The 19,268-nt window shown below is 37.2% G+C and overlaps 1 long non-coding RNA gene across 1 annotated transcript in view; it reads right to left on the bottom strand.

The window, feature by feature from the left end:
• Positions 1–19,268, bottom strand: part of LOC131669945 (uncharacterized) — a 132,195-nt gene that overhangs the window by 88,809 nt on the left and 24,118 nt on the right. Inside the window, exon 2 of the long non-coding RNA XR_009302410.1 lies at positions 6,656–6,894. This is a non-coding gene — a long non-coding RNA (uncharacterized LOC131669945). The remainder of the gene's footprint in view (positions 1–6,655; positions 6,895–19,268) is intronic.

Genomic DNA, 19,268 nt, shown 5'->3' with positions numbered 1-19,268 from the left:
CTTATTCTTATCAATGCCTCTGGCACCCTATAGTAGCTTTATTCGTTACTTTATGCGTTGTCTATATACAACGTTACAACATATATTTGTTTATTCAGTCGATCTTTTCTCTCATTTCAACCTCTACTTGCCCATATTTAGTGCTTTTCAAACAACACAACGGACTCACGTCGTTCCAGTTATTCGCAGACAACACGAACTCAATCTGCAGATATATATATATATATATTACATATATATTGTGACGGTAAGCGTCCGGTTTGCGCTACCGTCTCGATCGCGTGGCTACCTGCGAGGGCAGCACCTACCGGCCCGGGTAAGTCGAAAACGGGAACTCGGTCCGAAATGGGAAGGAACGCGCGCGAAAAGAAAAGGACCAGTGAGAGAGCACCTTTGACACCGGTAACAGCGTGAAAGAGTACAGGAGCACTAACGCTAGAGTTGTGCAGATACCCGAAAGTCGAGGAATAGCCATCGTAGGATACAGGAGCAACGCAAGTTAAATCGGCAACGTGCATTAAAAAGAGTGTGGGAACTAGTTCGCCGATAAGTGTTGTTCTTGTTGCTGTCTCGAGTGCTCAGCAGTAACGCCATCGTAGGCCAACCACAAGGTCGTGGAATCTATCCAACGGGATCAGCAGAACGTCAGGGAAAACCTCGTTCCCAATTAGGAGAGACGGCAACCTGAGCTATTCATTGAGAGGCGATACTGATTTGCTCCCCCTGATAGCGCGACTGTTCACGTAAGTTGAGCTGGCCAGCTTCGCGTCGCGATTTTTGTTAAACAACCGCGCTTGATTACTCTCCCCTCACACCGGCGATAACAAGAAAATCGTAGCGAGCATGCAAACGAATATCGCAAACGAACGACTTTAAACGAAATGCCGATACGTAAGATTGTCGCGTGCACCGTATAAACGTAAATGCGCGGGCCATACGTATTGTAGATTGCAAAGGAAATAAACCAGCTTGTATATGATTGAAACATTAATCTATTGTTGTCATTGTTAGTAAGTTGGTTGACTGACCCCTGTCTTTCCTGCTCCCCGGTTAGTTAATAAAATTGATTATTTCAATCTCGCCGCACGCATTCCGGTACGACTGCGCATCGGGCGAGACAAAGAAATAAAACGGAATTCACATCCCATTACAATATATTTCTTTACTTATAATATGTAATATACATAGGGTCATTCAAAAATATTAAAGGAAATTAGTTTGGCTGGATTGGTTGTGACGGGGCTCTGGCTAGAATAGCCGGCCCTGTCTACCTCGCTCTCTCTCTCTCTCTCTCTTTCGCAGCCTCGCTCCTTCGCTGTTGCCCTGGCGAGCGTTTGAAATTACGAACCGATACCGATGCTCGCATCGCTTTATTTCAGGACCAATACCTGAGTCGGGCATCGTGATTTGGAGCCAATCGGGAGCGAGAGCGGCTGTGGCAAGAAAAAGAGAGAGAGAATGACGCGTCGCAAATAGAGAGTAAGCGAGCGCGAGTGATCCGCGGCGATCCGCCCGCGAGAGCGAAGCCGCCGGCGTCGCTCGAGCCGACGCGCGAACGATTAGAGGAGAGAGTTCGAGCCGAGATTCTGAGTTAGACGGATCGTTTGACGGCCGAGCGTGCGCACGCGAAAGAGACCCAATCAGACAAAGAAGCAGAGGACGACAAGCAGTTAGCAGCAAAGGGAGAGGATTTCCAACGACGATAGCATCAAGGAATCCACATCTGAGTCTGCCACGAGCCTGCCAGCCTTCCAGTAGTATTTCCTGCCTGCCAGCAATTACTAGCAACAGTTCTTGCCAGCAACTACTAGCAACAGTTCCTGCCAGCAACAGTTCCTGCAGCGGTATCAGCAGCGATTCCTGCCAGCAGCCCTCACCAGGTCAGGTTGTCTCTCTCTCTCTCTCTCTCTCTCTCTCTCTCTCTCTCTCTCCCTATCTCTTTCTCTCTACATCCGCGAGTGCGCGACGCGTCGACGAAGTAATCGCGATCTTCCGTGAACACGGCGAATTCCGTAATTGTGACGAGTCCCTCCTTTGTATTCTCTCAAAATAATTGTAACGTGCCCCGTGCGATTGTCCGCACGAGCGTAGGCACGCGGCGTTGAGGAAGACGCATGAACTCGCGTCGTCGCTTTTTATTGTTAAAAGTCGAGAACAAATATTGTTAACGGTTATCGCGAGTGATTATTGTGTGCGCCTTACATTCCTTTTCTCTCAAGCCGAAGTCCAAAACGCTAATTTAATGACGAAGCCCATTGTCATTGTTCAGAGGAGCGAGAGAGCCTCCCTTACCTTCCCCTTTAAAAATAATTTGTGATACGACGCTTGGGCACGGGCCTTTGCATTGCTCGTGGGAGTTACCATTCCCCATAACGTGTTCGATTTTTGAATCTCCAGTGTCACATGATCTTGAAAAGTTATATAAGATGTTATTATTAATTTTTTTTTCAGTAAATAGATAATTAGGTTCAAAAAACGGCCGATGAGCGTATAGCTTTCAAGAAACTGGCATTCAGTTGCGAGCGCAGAGTGGGAAGGGGGACGAGCTTCCCGCGGGTGAACGATTCGGTGCTCAATTCGATGCATGTTCAATTGCATTTTATTTTTATTTTTGGGTAATTTCATTTCGTAATAGTAATTATCATAAACATAAACAACTCATATACCGAAACTGTCATTCCATAACTATTAATTGATGATTCCATTTAACTAATTCTACTAAATTTACTAAGAGCCTGCTTGATCAATCTCCAAGCATTAGTTTTATAATATCTTTTCTTCCGGCCGAAGTTATTCATTCCAGTACCTTTAGGTTCATGAGTTTTCATAGATAAACGAAATTACAGATCAAATTTTAGCCAAAACCATCATTATAACTAATCATTATAAAATATACCACCTTTATTGATTGACCAATAATTAAGACAGCTAGTTGAATACGAGTTAATTTTTTAATGTACGAAAGCCGCTACATTTACAGTAAAAAATCTGAAGATACTATGACGAAACACTGGAGCCTCCTTAATATTATGCAGATAATCAAACTTTCTAAAATTTGTTTATAATCTATAAGCGAATTTTTGCAATTGACAAGATTTTTTACAACAAATGTTTACTATATAATATTTAAAATGACGCAAAAAAATCATGGTATCTTATACAAACCCCGTTTTATTCGCTCGAACTTTCCAACAATGTCGTTATTGGCACCGGTACCCAAAGTAGGAGCCTCGGAAAAGCGATTTATTTCAAAACAAAAATTTCTATTTTCATTTCAATATTCCGCCATGGAATGCTTTTTCAATTTCATTTTAGACAGTGAAAAAAACATTTTACAAGCTCTATTATTTTCGCTCGGTCTTTCAGAAAATATCAGCGCCTTACATACAGTTTGACAATGATAAAAAAGGATAATATATTTAAAAAAATTTTGTGAATGTCTTAAAGATAAAGTGATAGTTGCTAAATTATTGGGACAGACCCTTATTTACGATAGTTTAGTCTTCCTCAAAGTATCTCTTGTAGTTGTTCCGCTTGAATAATTTTTCTATGTGATGATATATGATTACAATTATACAAGAAGAAAGTTATTTACACATGTTTGTGCCAAAGACTTCTAATTTGTGGACATAAAAATAATAAATATAAGAAAATATGATAAAAAATATACAGTACCTTCAGCATTTTAAATAAAATTTCCAATGCTGCTCAGTAAACTGCAATAAGTATTCTGAATATTTAAAACTATACATTTTTGATAAATAATTATCGTAGCAACATAAAATAAAAGTTTGTAATTGAGTAAGATTGTTAAATTTTAAATTGAAGTGAAAAATAAATAAATAATTAAATAAATATGCCTGCAAATATTTTTTCATAACCAAATTTCGGAAACTGTTAGTTGGTTATTGGATTTCGACTACGGCGATCGTTTTAAAAAAATACTGCTTGGTTTTGTGGAAAAGTTACATAAAAAAGTATGGTGTAGTGTGATCGACGAATGTGTGACGAGAGCAAGCGATGCGCTTATTCTCGTCGGAATTTTCCCAAGTTCCCCTCTCTCTCGGCAAGGCACAGTGACCAGCGTTAGGCGCATTTAAGAATGCGTCTAATGCATGGTCTCTGTTTCAGCTGACGGAGATTGCCGAGCGGGGCCGAGTAGGCTCGAAGCGGCTACACTGGCGATAGAGAGAGTATAGAGATGTTAGAGAGAGAGAGAGAGAAATAGTCGGGGGCATGCGTACCCTACGCAATATTAGGCAGGCGAGCGTTAGAACCAATTAGCGCGTTAGTTGCGCACCGTCTAATAAGTAGGTCAAGTGGGGAGAAAAAAGATCGGCGAAGAAGTTGTAGGTCGCGAGAAAAAACGAGCGACACAGACGCTAGTAAGTCGAGGAGAGCTCAGAAGGTTTTCGGAGTCGACTAGATCAGGACAGTGGACGGCTAGCGGCGAAGAAGTTCAGCCGAGGACAGAGGGCCGAGAGGAAGCCGACAGGAGTTGCCCAGCGACGACCTGCAACACCGTACGCAGGGCGCAGCCAGGACTCCCGTTCCAAAACCAAGGTCTAGTTTTAAATTTAATCTCTCTCTCTCTCTTTCTCTCTCTCTTCATCGACGGCACTGTGCGCGAGTTTTAACATTAGGTGGGTAGCAAGGCGTAAAATCGAGGTTAGTATTTATGCATTTATTCGCTGTCGATTTTAAATTTCAGGCGTTACAAAATTGAACAATATTAATGAAATGACATTTCTATTTTTAGGAGGAGTAGGAAGGAAAGATGAAGTAAAGAGCGAAATGGTAAAACAAGTAGAGGGATACAAAGGACAAGAAATGAATGAAGAAAAAGGCAACGGCGAAAAGATAGAAGTAGCAAGAGACGAACAAAAAGGAGAATCAGACCAAGGAAGAAAAGGTGAAGAAAGAATAAAAGAAGAAAATATGGAAAAAGGTAGAGAATTAGATTGAACTTTTAATTTACGGATTATAAATTCAAACAAAATAATCAATATAAATCTTACATTTTTAGGTGAAGGAGCAAAAGGAGAAATGGGTGAATAAAGAGGAGAAAAAGAAGGAATGAAGGAAGAAAGAATAAGATCAGCTGCTGAAGAAGAAAATACAGTTATCAATAAAATTTTGAGGTTATAGTTTGAACCAAAAGCCGGAAGCATAATTATAATTACATATAATCATAGATCAAATATAAAATATAAGCAGTGCAGTTGCATGTACATGCCTATGCGTATGAATTATACCGAGTAACTCGCAACTTGTTATACATCTCTCTCCCCACAGCCGGCAATAATATTAATTATAAAAAAACTATGTAATTTTATGCAGGAATTGTTCCAGTGCAGAGCAGAAGTCAGCAGACTAATAAGTGACGAGTCCTTATTTGAATATCGATTGCTATCTCCGCTGAACCTCGCGGAGAGACGATCGTCTTGAAGGGAGAGAGAACGTAAGCGCGATTAGGCAGTGCGTAGCCGACCGACAAGAAAGCGATTGCGCAGTGAGTGGGACGCTTTTTGACTATCACGATTTGGCTAATCGAGACAGAAGAACGGAGAACAACCACGCTCGTAGACAATTCCCGAGGGACCCCTAGATATTCAAGCGGTGGTCCCGATAAGCAAGCACGCGAAATCAGAGAAAAAAGTATACACGCGACGGTCGAAAGCCTTGTAGCTGTACTGTGTGAAGCGGATGCACCTTTGTTAGCCACTGAACAAGAACACACCATAAGTACCAGTTAGATACCTGAATTTCCCTTTCTTGCTCTCTTCTCTAGTTTGCTTGTTTTTTTCGTTGGATGTTCTTTCACATTGTGCAGACTGTTATTTCGTTCCTTCTTGATGGCGTACTAATATTGCGGTTCAATATCCACGGCGTGATTCGTATTTCATAATTACAATGAGGTTAAGCGCGTCCGCTTACTCATTTGTATACCGCACGCCGGTTCGTTCGCGACCGTTATTTATTGTAGCTCACAACGATACGCGTCTGCCTGTACTGCGCATGCACATTATCTGTTTCTGTGAGCGCACGTTTTTTCGAAGCCCTGAAGTAGAAGTAATATAGTAGATTCAAGTCAGGTGACCGCGCAGGTAATTGTATCGGTTCATTGTTTTCCATCTAACGATCGAGATATACCTTGAAATATTGAAAAAGAACATTCCATGATCAAGAAGCTCCAGAAATTACATATGTTTGAATTATTTTTATGTAGAAGTCAACATCGACCGGTACTACGTTAGTTCGATTCATTTATATGTTTATCTTTACGTTTCATCACTGAATCCTTTTTATTAGTGTAACATGTAATAGAATAGTAAAATATAATTGTATATCGAGCAAAAATAAATTCAAGCGAGATCCTTATAGAAAAAGATACAATTATTACAATTATTAGGTTATCAAAAATAATAAAGGATTTGTATCCATGGTTATAAACAATTAAAAAAGAATGACAGCGTAATGTTATTATATACGCAAAGTGTTCAACAATGAGTATCAAAAAAATTACTCCAGAAAGTGCCGAAATTGACTCAAAGCCATTATAAATATCTAGTTTATAGAGACATTTTTTCCACGATATCATGCTTCCTATTGGAAAGAGATCTTTAAAATTAAAAATAAGGAAATTGACTGTTACCTTGTCAAGATGTTCTCGAACAATTACTGCAATATGTGGTGGTGCCCCGTCATGCATAAATATAAAGTTAACCTGTTGTTCTTGCGTTAAAAAATCGTTTAATAAATCTGACAGAACGTTTAGCAGAAAATTGAGGTATGTTATAGCAGTCAGTGGCCTTCGAAGCTCAAAAGGTCCGATAATTCAATCCCTATATAGGCCTGTCCAAGTGTTTGCTCAGAAGCGATTTTGAAATTTATCTGGAACATTTTTTTTTAATAATAGTAATAATAAACTAATATAGACGATGACATGTCTATTATGATATTTTTCAATCAAATAATTGGATCCATAATTTTGTAGAAATTGAATTCATTATACAAGATGATTCAAAAGGAAAATAGCTCTCGGAAATGGGTAATAGAAAAAAATTTCATAAATCTATCGCCTTTTTAAAACAATATTTATGTACAATAGTTCTCCCAGAACTCTTAGAAAAAGTGTTAAAGGTAGTGGAGACATGAAGTCGGGCATACTCTCTGGGAACCAATCCCTATAAAATAGAGATTGTTGTCTTCACCACGAAATACAAATATAAACGAGTATAAGTAACAGGGCTAGTTACTACACTTTTTTACGTTGAAATGCTTTTTTTCGCTGTCAAAAACGACAATGAAAAAAGCATTTCACAGCATGATTTTGAATTAAGAAATGCAAATTTTTGGTAAAAAATGCGCTTTTTCCAGACTCCTACTTGCCCAGCCATACAAAGAACGACATTTTCGAAAAGTTCATGCGAACATAACAAAGATTGTATGATGTAGCCATAATTGATTTGCCTTTTTAAATATCATAAACATCTGCTGCAAAAAATCTTGTCATTGGCAAAAATTCATTTGTCGATAAGAAACAAATTCTAGAAAGCCTGATACTCCGTAAAGCACGAAACATAATTGCACAGTGAATAAATTATCTGCTGGATAATCAGAATTGTCAAAATAATATTAATTTTCATATTAGTATAAATATCTCGACACGTTACGGTAATGTCTCAGTTTTTTGACCTTGATCACAAATACCTATTGCGATAATGCAATAAATTATGCGTTCGTATATAATACTGCTAATTGTGTATTTGGCAAATAAATAAGCAAAAGGTAAATTAAATTAATGCAAACTTTAATTAAATAAATGAATGGAAATCATATTAAGCCTACATAAAAAACCCTAGATATAAGTAGGGAAAAAACCATGTAAATAAATTACCATACAGTAAATTACCATAAAGATACAATGAAAATATAATTAATTAAAGCGTTCAAGCATCCAAGCGTTCAAGCGTCTAGAATTCTGTTCTCTCACCAGGTCTGCATATAATACACGAGAGCATGATAGAGAGAAGTATCTTCAACTCGATAACGCGGATAGCCCTTGCTGACGCTGTGTGATAAGTTAATGACATGGACTCCATGCTGATCGTGTGATCGAATAGATTTAAACGGAGCCTTCCTGTTGCACTATTAAATCATAACAGGCTTCTTGATCATAATTGAGAGTGGCACTCCAAAGTAAGTAGATTTTACTTAAGCAATAGGTGGCCCTATCTTTAACTCTTTGAAATTGACGTTGGTCACTTTCAGCAGTCGAAGAGTGCACGTCTGCACACTTGTATGTACATACACACACACATGCTCACAAAGTAAAATAGATGCGTTTCAACTGTATCGTTACACAAACTGTGGTTCGGATTCCACTTATGATGTGTGTGAAACTTTCTCCTTTTGCATCATTTTAAAAAATGGTGGGAGAGGTGGGTATACATAATCATGACTATACGAGTAGGATGCCAAGATTAATGTGTACAGGTACCTCTATAGCGTTCCACATGGATGTACTCGTAGTTCTTGAAGTCACAATAACAAGAACAACAAAAATTTCATTTAAGATAGTGAGTTGTACTTGCCGATATTTCGGAAAGAATTCATACCTTAATTTTCTGTGGTATGTGAACACGTCAAAACTGGTTTTATCCTTCAGACTCTTGATAATAAATTTAATCGGTAATTTAAGAGGACGGCATCTCATAGTGCTAGCGCTAACTTTTGCCGCTACTTGGGTATGTTTAGTATGTTTACTATAGTTTTTTGTGTTGCGCTCGCCACGCAATTGGTGCATACATATTGGAGTTTTCCCAGACGTGTTCCAACGCGAAATAAATATGGTTATTTGTAGTTGGTCTCTTATAATGTTTAAGTGCCAGTGAGTTTCTGACAGAGAACTCTTTTTTTTTGTCATTGTGTACAAGCTTTGAGCACGTGATAAAACTAAACCTAATGAACGGTAATCATTTCCTTGCAAGAATGAATGAATAGACTCATGCATGTTCTCAATACAAGAAGCGCTTATGACGTAAAAAGAACTAAAATAATATTTTTAGATTATGATAAATTTCTTTTATATTTGGTCCCAAACATAGTAGTCAATCTGTTCGTACTAGTTAATTTTACCTTTCTACCTAACTTTCCTTTGTTTAACTAATTTTTTTACGTCTTCCGACTCTTTTTCAACAACATTTACTCCACCTTCAGTATTTTCCGGCGTATAATCGTCAGCAAAAACTAACATGTAGATTCTGAAAAACCTTGACTTCATCTACCATTACTTTCACATTACAAAAACCAATCATATTTCGTTTTATATCAATGTTTCTAAAACTTGTTCTGCATTTATCTAAATACCAAATAACAGTACACTTTTCTTTATGCTTAGAGAAAAATACCAAATAACAGCACGCTTTTCTTTAGAAATAGATTTCTATCCAACTGTCTATCGCATGAAATTATTAATCTTTTTCGTATGGTTCAAAAAAATACTAGTAATTATCTAATAATTGTTTAAACTTTATTCACAAAAAAAACTTACTCTTCTTCTAATACTTTTTAAAGAAAATCTTTCTTTTATGGTTTCTTACAGTAAAGCACTATTTCATTTTCACTGCTGTTTGACACTTGTGATGGAGAAAACCATTTTGCTAGCTATGTCCTCTTCGGCCGTTGTCTTTCGGTATCAGCGTGCGTGTCCTCATTAAATTGGATGCATATGTGTGTGCATGATTATATCACTCATGCTCGGTTTTACTTTGATTTGAGGAGCTGATTAGTAAAGTCGAGAGTGAGAAATGCGATACAGTTACAACGCATCTATTTTGCTTTGCGAGCTTGCGTGTATCCGTATGCATATAAGTGTGCAGACGTACAGTTTTCGACTGAATAAAGTACCTACGACGATTCCAAAGAGCTAAAGACAGGAGCAGCTGCTGCCTCAGTAGAGTAGGTTCTACTTCCTCTGGAATGCCTTTCTCATTTTTCAACAAACCGGGAATAGGATGACGCGTATGAGAAGAGAGAAAGAGAAAGACCGATAGAGATAAGAGAAGAAAAAATGTGTAGCTCAACGCAAAAGCAAGTGAGCGCACATGGAAGCTGTATTGCGTGCTCACCGCCTCGACTATTCGTCGTTGTAAATGCAGCATTACCGTATGTCATAACTCATGTATTAATTAATGTTCTGATTATTGTTTTTGTTCTTACAACCTTAAGAGCGAGGTGCATAACATTTTTTTTAAGTGACTTCCTATACTATTATATTTTTCTGTAATTTACACGATTATAAGCAACCTTATCACACGAATTAGTTTTTATTTTCTTTTCTCTTTCTTTTTTTACTTTCGCATTGCGAAGACGAATCAGCACCATGGTTCAAATCAATACCACAAACAAGAACACCCTAGTTCAACGACTCGAAGAACTCGGCAAAAAATCATTCTAGAACATAAATAATCTACAATCAATAGTACGAAAATTCGTCCGTGAATATTTCAATCATCCCAAAATAGCCGTATGAAAAACCGCATTCTCCTGACGTACAACAAAAGTAAAAGCAGTCTCATAAACGGATCGTCTATCAATACTAAAACCGTTAGTAGAAGTCTTAGATCCATACAGATCGATGGAAACTATCAAAAAGTGGAACTACCAATTCTAAGAAAGCAAGTTATACGTGTTTATAAACCAACTCTAGGAACTAAAAAACGCTTACGGTCTTGGTGAAGCATAACTCCTGAAAGGGATACCTGAGTTTTTAGATAAAGACTCGTTGGGGTGAAGTCGCAACAGACAGCACATCTGGGATTCCTAGAACGACTTGTTAGCTAGCCTGAAGGATAACTTCCGCACACCGGACGTCATAATTGAGCTCGAAGATAAGATCTATTGCATAAAGTGAATGCCTTACGAAAAAATTCATATCCACGCAACTCACTTTCAAAAAATACTGGTGTGATAAAAAGGTAGGTTCTTGCTTCAGCAGTAAATAAATCAGATCTACCAGAACTTCAGGCCCAAATACAAGCTACATTACATCAGAGATGGTATATCTTGGATTGAACAACTTTTAGAACGAGAAGAACACTTCAAAACCCTCCAATCTCAAATTTCTGCACAAACGCAATCTAGTAGGAAGAACATAAGCGACAAAAATAGCAACATCAAACCTACCATACTTCAGAAGAAAATACTACTGGAAATGCAAAGAGCCTAGGCACGCAGCGCAGATGCACTTACCCTAGTAAGCTATTTTATTTCTATTATGGAAAGAATAATATTATATCTAAGAACTGCAGATGCCCTCAGCCAAAAAACACTACAGACGGCAGAAAGCCAGAAAAGACCATTCTGCCTACAAAATAAATAGTAGCGAATTAACTCTACCCATCCAAATCCAACATTAACTAATCAGGGCATTAATTGATAACGGAGCCGCATATTTCTTTATTAACGAAAAAATCTCAAAATTATGCGAACAAAATCAATGGGTAACATCTGATGAATATCTAGCCGTCACAATGGCAGAGGAAAGAAGTATCAACATCAACAAAAACATGGAGGGCACTATTAACATCAGAAGATGAAATGCGCATTCTATTTGATAAAAATCCCTTTCCACCCAATAGTACTTGGACAAGACTTCCTGAAGAAGGTGAATTTTAAAGCCACTTATCTTACTCGTAGAATCCTAGTCACACCGGAAACATAAGTTAAACCATCCCAATAACAAACGAACTGCAGCTGTATTTCTAAAAAAAGAGTGCTCATTCTTTTTTGGAATGCAACACTACATCCGAAAAAAAAATCATCAAGGATTTCCTACAAACAGAGTTACTCAGATTCAACAGCATTAGAGGACCTGCCCCTTTCTTACAACATCACATAAAACTGATGAATCTCATGCCAACAAAACAAAAATACAGACCACATAATCCAGCAATGCGACAACATAATCGAAAATTTGTCTAACCCATCTAGCTCCCCATGGTCATTCAAGAAAAGGGATGATAAACCTAAACTCTGTATAGATTTCAGATAAATTAATAATCAAAGTGAAAAGGACGTAGACCCGCTACCGTAAATAAACGCTACCCTTGACAAATTAAGGAGAAAAAAATATCTTTCTACAATAGACTTAAAAAACGGCTACTAGCAAGTGGAGCTCATCGAAAACGGTAAACCGATCACTACTTTTACTAAACGTTAATTTTACTTAACTAAATTTTGTTTTACTTAACTAATTTACTTACTTAACTAATTTTTTACTTAACTAATTTTACTTAACTAAATCTTTTACTAAACTAAATTTTAATAATAATTCTGTATCCTACCATTCGGTCTATACTCCGTCTCCGCAAAATTCCAGCGCCTCCTAGACATGATCATCTGACCGGAAGTAGGAGACTTCGCGTTCACATACATTGATGATATCACCGTCACTAGTAAAATGCTCGAAGATCATATTAAACACCTGAGAATAGTCTTCGACTGGTTACATGCAGCGAATCTCCGCATGAACCAGAACAAATGTAACTTCTGCGATAAATTTGTGAATTATCTAAGCAACATAATTAACAGATTCCCTTAATAAACTCCTGCAAAAAAATTGCTACTGGCATTGGAAAACAAACTAAGATGAGGCGTTTAAACGGCTGAAAACCGGTCTTGTTTCTACACCGATTCTCGTTTGTCTAGACTTTTTAAGACTATTTACTCTACAAACAGATGCTGGTAACGTAGGCCTAGGATTATGACTAGTTGAATCAATAAACGGAATAGATAGAGCAATTGTATATGCTAGTAGAACTCTATCAAAAGTCAAAGGAAACTATACAGTTATTGAATTGGAATACTTAGCAACTACGTGAGGGATACGGAAACTAAGAAGCTACATCAAAAGTTTCAATTTCACTATTATAACCAACCATCAATTTCTATAATGGCTCTATAAAATCAACTCTCTATTAGATAGACTAGCCTGGTGAGTCCTCAAACTTCAGCAATACGATTCAGCTATAAAATACAGAAAAGGTACCGATAACGTAGTCGACGTCCTCCTCTCGAGAAAAAACCTTCACCGCTGACTGTTTCAATTTGTACAACAAAATCTTAAAAGAAATACAAAAAAGAAGTACAAAACAACCCAATCCTCAAACCAGACCATGCGATTATGAACAACCAACTCTTCAAACATATTATCAAAATATAAGGCTTCAAGCCTTTAAAAAAAAAAAAAAAAAAAAAAAAAAAAAAAACTTAAAGCCTTTGAAGCCTGAAAGCCAGCGCTCCAAGGTTATTGGTACCGAAGGCATAGCCGTCATTACACCAAGTTGAAGGGAAACCAAAAGATGCAGTCTCGCCACGTAAGACCGACATTCCGATTTCGGGACTAAATCTGGCAACAAAAATCAAACACCATCATCAGCATCATCAAATCGCTGACACCTTTCCAGCAAAAACGCTGGAGGTACTCAGGAGAAGCTATTAACAACGAAGCCAATTTGGGTATTTCACTAACTGGACGCCCAGATCGGAAAGGCTCAGCTGCCGGAGAGCAGTAACATCACAGTATCAGTCAACCGAGGGTTCCGAATTTAATGGCGGACATACAACGTGGTCCACAAAAAACGACGAATGCGTTTTAATAAGCAGCATCAACTGACCTATGTGGGACTGTAAATACTACCGTAAGTTATCTCACTCCGTCTTCTCCTCTAGGAAAAAGGGGAGTATAACATATGTTACATAATTCCGTCATTTAGGTGGCGTATTCGCCACACATAAGGAACAATCACCTAGGCTTGATATATTTAACCGACGAATAGCCCAGAGCAGTTTGCTCTTTCGACAACCTCCCACATAATTAATAAATTTAGCTAAAAAATTTTAATTATTCTACAATATTCGTTGCTACGATCTTGAACTTGAACAGTTGAATGAAGTCATTGATCCGTTACAATGCTTAAAGTTGCGAGTTAGGCTATTTCATCGTATTATATTATTATTAGTAAATATATGGATTTTTCTTCGTCTGATCTAGCCCATTTACTACAGGATTTTCTAATAAATGAAATAAATGTAGTTGGTCTTCTTAGTCTCTTGGTAACTTCCCACAGAGAGTAGTCCATTGCTTCTGTTGGACTCAGTTTTTTAAGTTTTTTTTCCATTTATGAATTTGTTTTCTGATATAGTATTTTTTTTAATCTTTGAATGTTTTGTTTAATTTATATTTATTTTGACTCAATCTGGTTTTGTGGTATTTTTTTCTCAGTGATCTTTTTTCTATAATTTGTTCAGCTAGTACATTGTCGAGTTCTTTTAATATTTACATTTTCTGAGTACTTACATATAACTTCGATTAATAGTAGTTCAAAGGTTTTTATACTGTTTTTTATGTCATTATCTGATTTAAGAAGTACGTTACAAGTAAGAAGTTCATCAATGTAAAGAGCAATTTTATTCAGTCCGTTTTCATATAGTTGTTTACTGTTTTCAGTACTTATGTGTGCAGTGTAATTAATACTGGTGGGTGGTTCGATGTTAGGTCTAAGCATAATACTTCAAAAAATATTTTGTTTAACCTTTAGCGACTGCGAAGTTTATAAAATCTCTGGTAACTTATTTATATCTATTGGCTAGTAGATCGATTCTTTAGTAGATATTGGTGTACAATTATTTTTATGTAGTATTTTATAAAGTATTCTTTCTCTAGGGATTGTAGTTGATGATGTTGATCCTCACCATGGATGCTTCGCATAATAATCGTCTCCCGCTATAAAGCCATTTTCTGGAAAGTGGAAGAGTCACTCCAATTGTTATTATTTTGTTTGGGGGAAAGTAGATATTGGCACTGCTATTTGGCCTTTGTTGTCGTTCATGATTACGTTAGTTGCTTGCAAATTAATTTCACTGGTATGTGCATGAACGTAATGATTAAAATTTATTTTGATGATGGTCTCAGTACTTTCGTGTACTTTATCGAATGAATAATTTGTTTTGTTTATCGTGTACTTAGAAATATTAAAAAAGTTTTGCTTGTAAAATATGTTTCTGAAATTAGCATAATGTCAATGTTTTCTTAAGTTAAAAATGTTCTTATTTCGAGATGGCTCAGCATAAAACTATTTACCTTTCAGAAAGAGGTTTTCAGTTTGTTAATGTTGTAGCCTGACGAATACGCTACCGACCATTACGACGAACGCGGAGGCACGCAAAACTACTCGGTCACATACCTGAATACGTCACCCGAACATGTAAAAAAACAAAAGAGAAAGACAGAGAAATACGAATACCTACCTCCCGCGATCCGATGACCATTCGTCGCTGATATTGGCCGTCGCTACTATCACCCGCCGTTATTACTGCCACTGTGGATCTACTACTAACCATTGTGGCTGACGCTCGAAACCGCTGGGCACATGGATACTATGTATCTTCGCCAGAATAACTAATTACCTGGATGCAATTCAGCCATCGATGTACAGAAACTCTAATAAATACACCCATGCACCGGAAGAATATCATAAACAATCGAAAATCTGACGAGGTTGCGCTCAAAAAACAAATGGAAAACCCCATCGAAAAGTTGGCAACACGCCCGATCCGACAATCCAGCTCCAACTGCCCTTTTAAATTTGCTCTCTCATCGACCCTCTTTCCGTTTCGCTCTTTTTCACACTCCCTTGTGTTCGATATCTCGTCAGCCGTCGAATGCAACTCAACAGCGCAAAGCGCCGCAACCGCACAATCCTGATGTATTCAGTCAGGGTCGAGTGGCTTGGATCGGCCATACCGGCCAGTCAACCAAACTCCTCAGGCTGCGGTCCCAACCACGAATCGTCGGCGGCTGAACCTAAACTCTCCAGGCGATGGTAAGGAGGCTTAGCATAAGGGTCGGGAATTTCTTCGGTTGTGCTCGCATCGCCGTCTTGACTAAATAGCGTACGACGCAAGGCCATCTCCAGATCTTGCTGATGGTGGGGTCCGGAAGAACCCCCCATGCGAACTTCAATCTGTTTTCTTAATTTTTTCATCTAAATGACCTGGCAGCGCAAAGGTTTAGAAAAAAATGTTACAGAGGAAAGTTATCAGACTGTGAGAAGGGCATCTCCAGGTGACTTTGGCTTCGACCTTCAAGGTTATATCAAGGTCTTTTCAAGGTCAATTTTCCTTTTTTTAATAGAAACCCCTATTTTCTACACCGGATTCGTAAACAGCGGGAAATACTATCTTCAGATGGCCTATCACACATGGGGTCCGGGAGACCTCCAAGGTTACTCCCCAAGGTTCAGTTTTGTTTTTTTTCTTATTTTTTCCATCTAAATTGAATTGGCTTGAAAATTATTACCTTCACGGTAATATTGCTCAAGGCATTTTAGATTTTTTGAACAAACACCATTATTTTTGACCACACGTTCAAAAAAAATTGAACATATCCTCCTATTTTCAAAGGAATAACCTATTTTTCAATGATTTATTTATCTATCTGTCAAACTATTTGAAATTTCATCAATTTTCCGTCATGAACAATATGCATTACATATGTTACAAAGTCCATCTTTCTTAGTGAAGTAACCCTACAGGTAAGTGGTATTTTCCATCGCAGATGTTAAAAAAACAGATTTAGATTTTAGTGTGATTGAATATTTCTCCTTTATTATGATTGACATTCATTACAATGAGATGTTATAACTTGAATTAAAAGGTGATAACATAAACAACATAGTTATTTCATTAAACATAATAAATTACAATATCCTTCATTCAGTTTTTTTGTCAACGTGAACAATAATCCAAAAATGTAAACTTCAAAGGTAAATTAGGACGGCAAAATTTAATCTAAACTCTACCTAGATCAATTGCTCAAAAACATCTCCATTCTATAGGAGGCAAGCATTTACTTTTGTAGGAAAATGATCAACTGCTCGAAGAACTTCATCGCGATCTAAAGATCGAATAGCTTCAGTGATCCTGTTAATCATATTATTCCTCGTAGTGGATCGTTCGCGGTATACTAAATCTTCTATCCGGCCTCACAAATAATAGTCTATGACAGTAAGATCAGGTGATCAGGGTAGATATTCGATAGGACCACCAATACCAATCCATCTATCCGGAAACATATCATTTAGTAATCGTCGGACAGTCATCGAAGTGCATCCATCTTGTTGGAACCACATGTTAAGACGTTGTTGATGTGGAATATCTTCTAAATATACAGGAAGATTCCTCCGAATTAATTTTCTGTACCGCGGTCCATTCAAATTTTGTTCAAAGAATACAGGACCCACAATATGTCCTTGGTAAATGCCGCACCAAACATTCACTTTCTAAACATGTCGATGATCAATTTTTCTCAACCAGTGAGGATTAATTTGTGAACAATATCGAAAATTCCACTTATTTACCTCTGCATCACTTTTGAACGTACATTCATTGGAGAACATAAAGTGAAAGTCATGTGGTTGCTGTCCGATCCAGTTACAGAAAACAAGTCTACGTTGAATATTGTTTGGAAGAAGATCTTGGTGAAGGCTTAATCTGTATGGGTGAAATTTGTTCTCCTTCAAAATGCGAAAAATTGGCAACTTGTTGATCCCTGAATCAATTGATCGACGAGTTAAAGAATCATGAGGAAACACGTCAGCTGATGCAATAACATCTGGTGCTCTTTCATCTCTGACTCGATGTCTAATTTGTCTTCCTTTATTATGATAAGGTTGGATGATGCCTTCGTTTCTAATTCGTCTAGACAAACGTGAAAAAACGTTTCTTGAGTGAGCAGTCCGATGAGGATATCGATCACGTCATACTCTCGCAACTTCAGCGAAAATACCTCCACATTCACTCAAAATCAGCATCATATCATGTTCTTCTTGGTTTGAGTAGACCATGGCTTAAATAGAAATAGATTTTAGGTAAATAAACAATTTATTCCATAAGTTTGTAGTACTTGACTAATTCGAAATTAAGTTCCTTTAAACAACTACCTACCTGATTTTAGATACGTAGATATCATATCATTTCACTTACAATTTCATTTACATTCACAATATTTTAATAATACTTAAACTTAGGATACTAATAGATACAATCAATCTTGACAAAATTCCAGAGCAATACTAAAACCAGCCATACGCTTTCTTGCATATTTTAAGCCATACTGATTCCAAGGTCTTAGAAGCCGAGTATTTAAAAACATTTAAGTGCTTTTAATAAGCATTAAAAAACCTTTGTTACGTAACAAGTACGTATAAATTCATTTCGTTTGTTCTTCATAAAGTTTTCTCATTTCTTTATCAGCGTTCTCGGCAGGCAGCCATCGGTTGTTTGTGGTCGCGAGCACGTGAGAAAATTTCTCACGGGGCCGCAGCTGTTCTCAATTTTGAACCACGTTTTAATGCCGTATAAATACGCATTAGAAACGTTTGACCGTGCTAATAGATTGTTAGGAAAAGAAGAGGATAGCACGAACATCGATTCGAATGTTTAAATATCGACTTAAATAATAGAAAGATGTTTGTTTCTCCGTTGCTATGGTTATTCTTTGAAAAACTCGACTGTTATTTTTTGGTTTCTTTGACAATTACGTCCTAGCTTTTGAAGTGAACGGATATAAAAGATATAATTATAATAGGTAAAGATAGTGTTACTTAATATTAAATAAACTTATAGAACAAGAAAAGAATTGTTATTATAAAGGTAAATTTTTGTTTGATTGAGAGAAACAACCTTATTGTTTTGTGTTAATTTTTCATAATCGACTGGCATTTCGTATTGTTAAACAAAACAAAATATTTGTCCGAAAGTTGATTCCCGTATCAAGAAAATAACTTTTATAATTGTAAGATCTTAGAAGTAGTTTTATATTAAAAATATAGTATATTTGCATTATATATATGTGTGTATGCGTACATATGTATGTATGTATTTCTGTATCGAATGTTGCGGTAACGACTAGCATGCGAGTAGGCACGGAATAACTGCGGATTTTCGGGCGCCCCGCTACACTATACGGGGGGTGTTCAAAAAGTAAAGTGAATTTTTATTTTCATGAAAAAACATTTATTTATTCATCAATATTTATGCTGTCCCCTTCAAAGTAATCTCTACGAGATATAATACACTTGTACCAACGTTTTTTCCAATCCTCGAAGTTCTTCTGGTAAGCACTTTCTGGTATAGCCTTAGTTCTTCCAGCGATTTTTTCTTTATCTCCTGAATCGTTCTAAAAATTCCGTCTTTTCTTG

This window comes from Phymastichus coffea, unplaced genomic scaffold (genome assembly GCF_024137745.1).
Source record: "Phymastichus coffea isolate CEN01 unplaced genomic scaffold, Cenicafe_Pcof_1.1 PCOF00008, whole genome shotgun sequence".
NCBI lineage: Eukaryota > Metazoa > Arthropoda > Insecta > Hymenoptera > Eulophidae > Phymastichus > Phymastichus coffea.
This window is presented reverse-complemented; position numbering and strand designations above follow the sequence as displayed.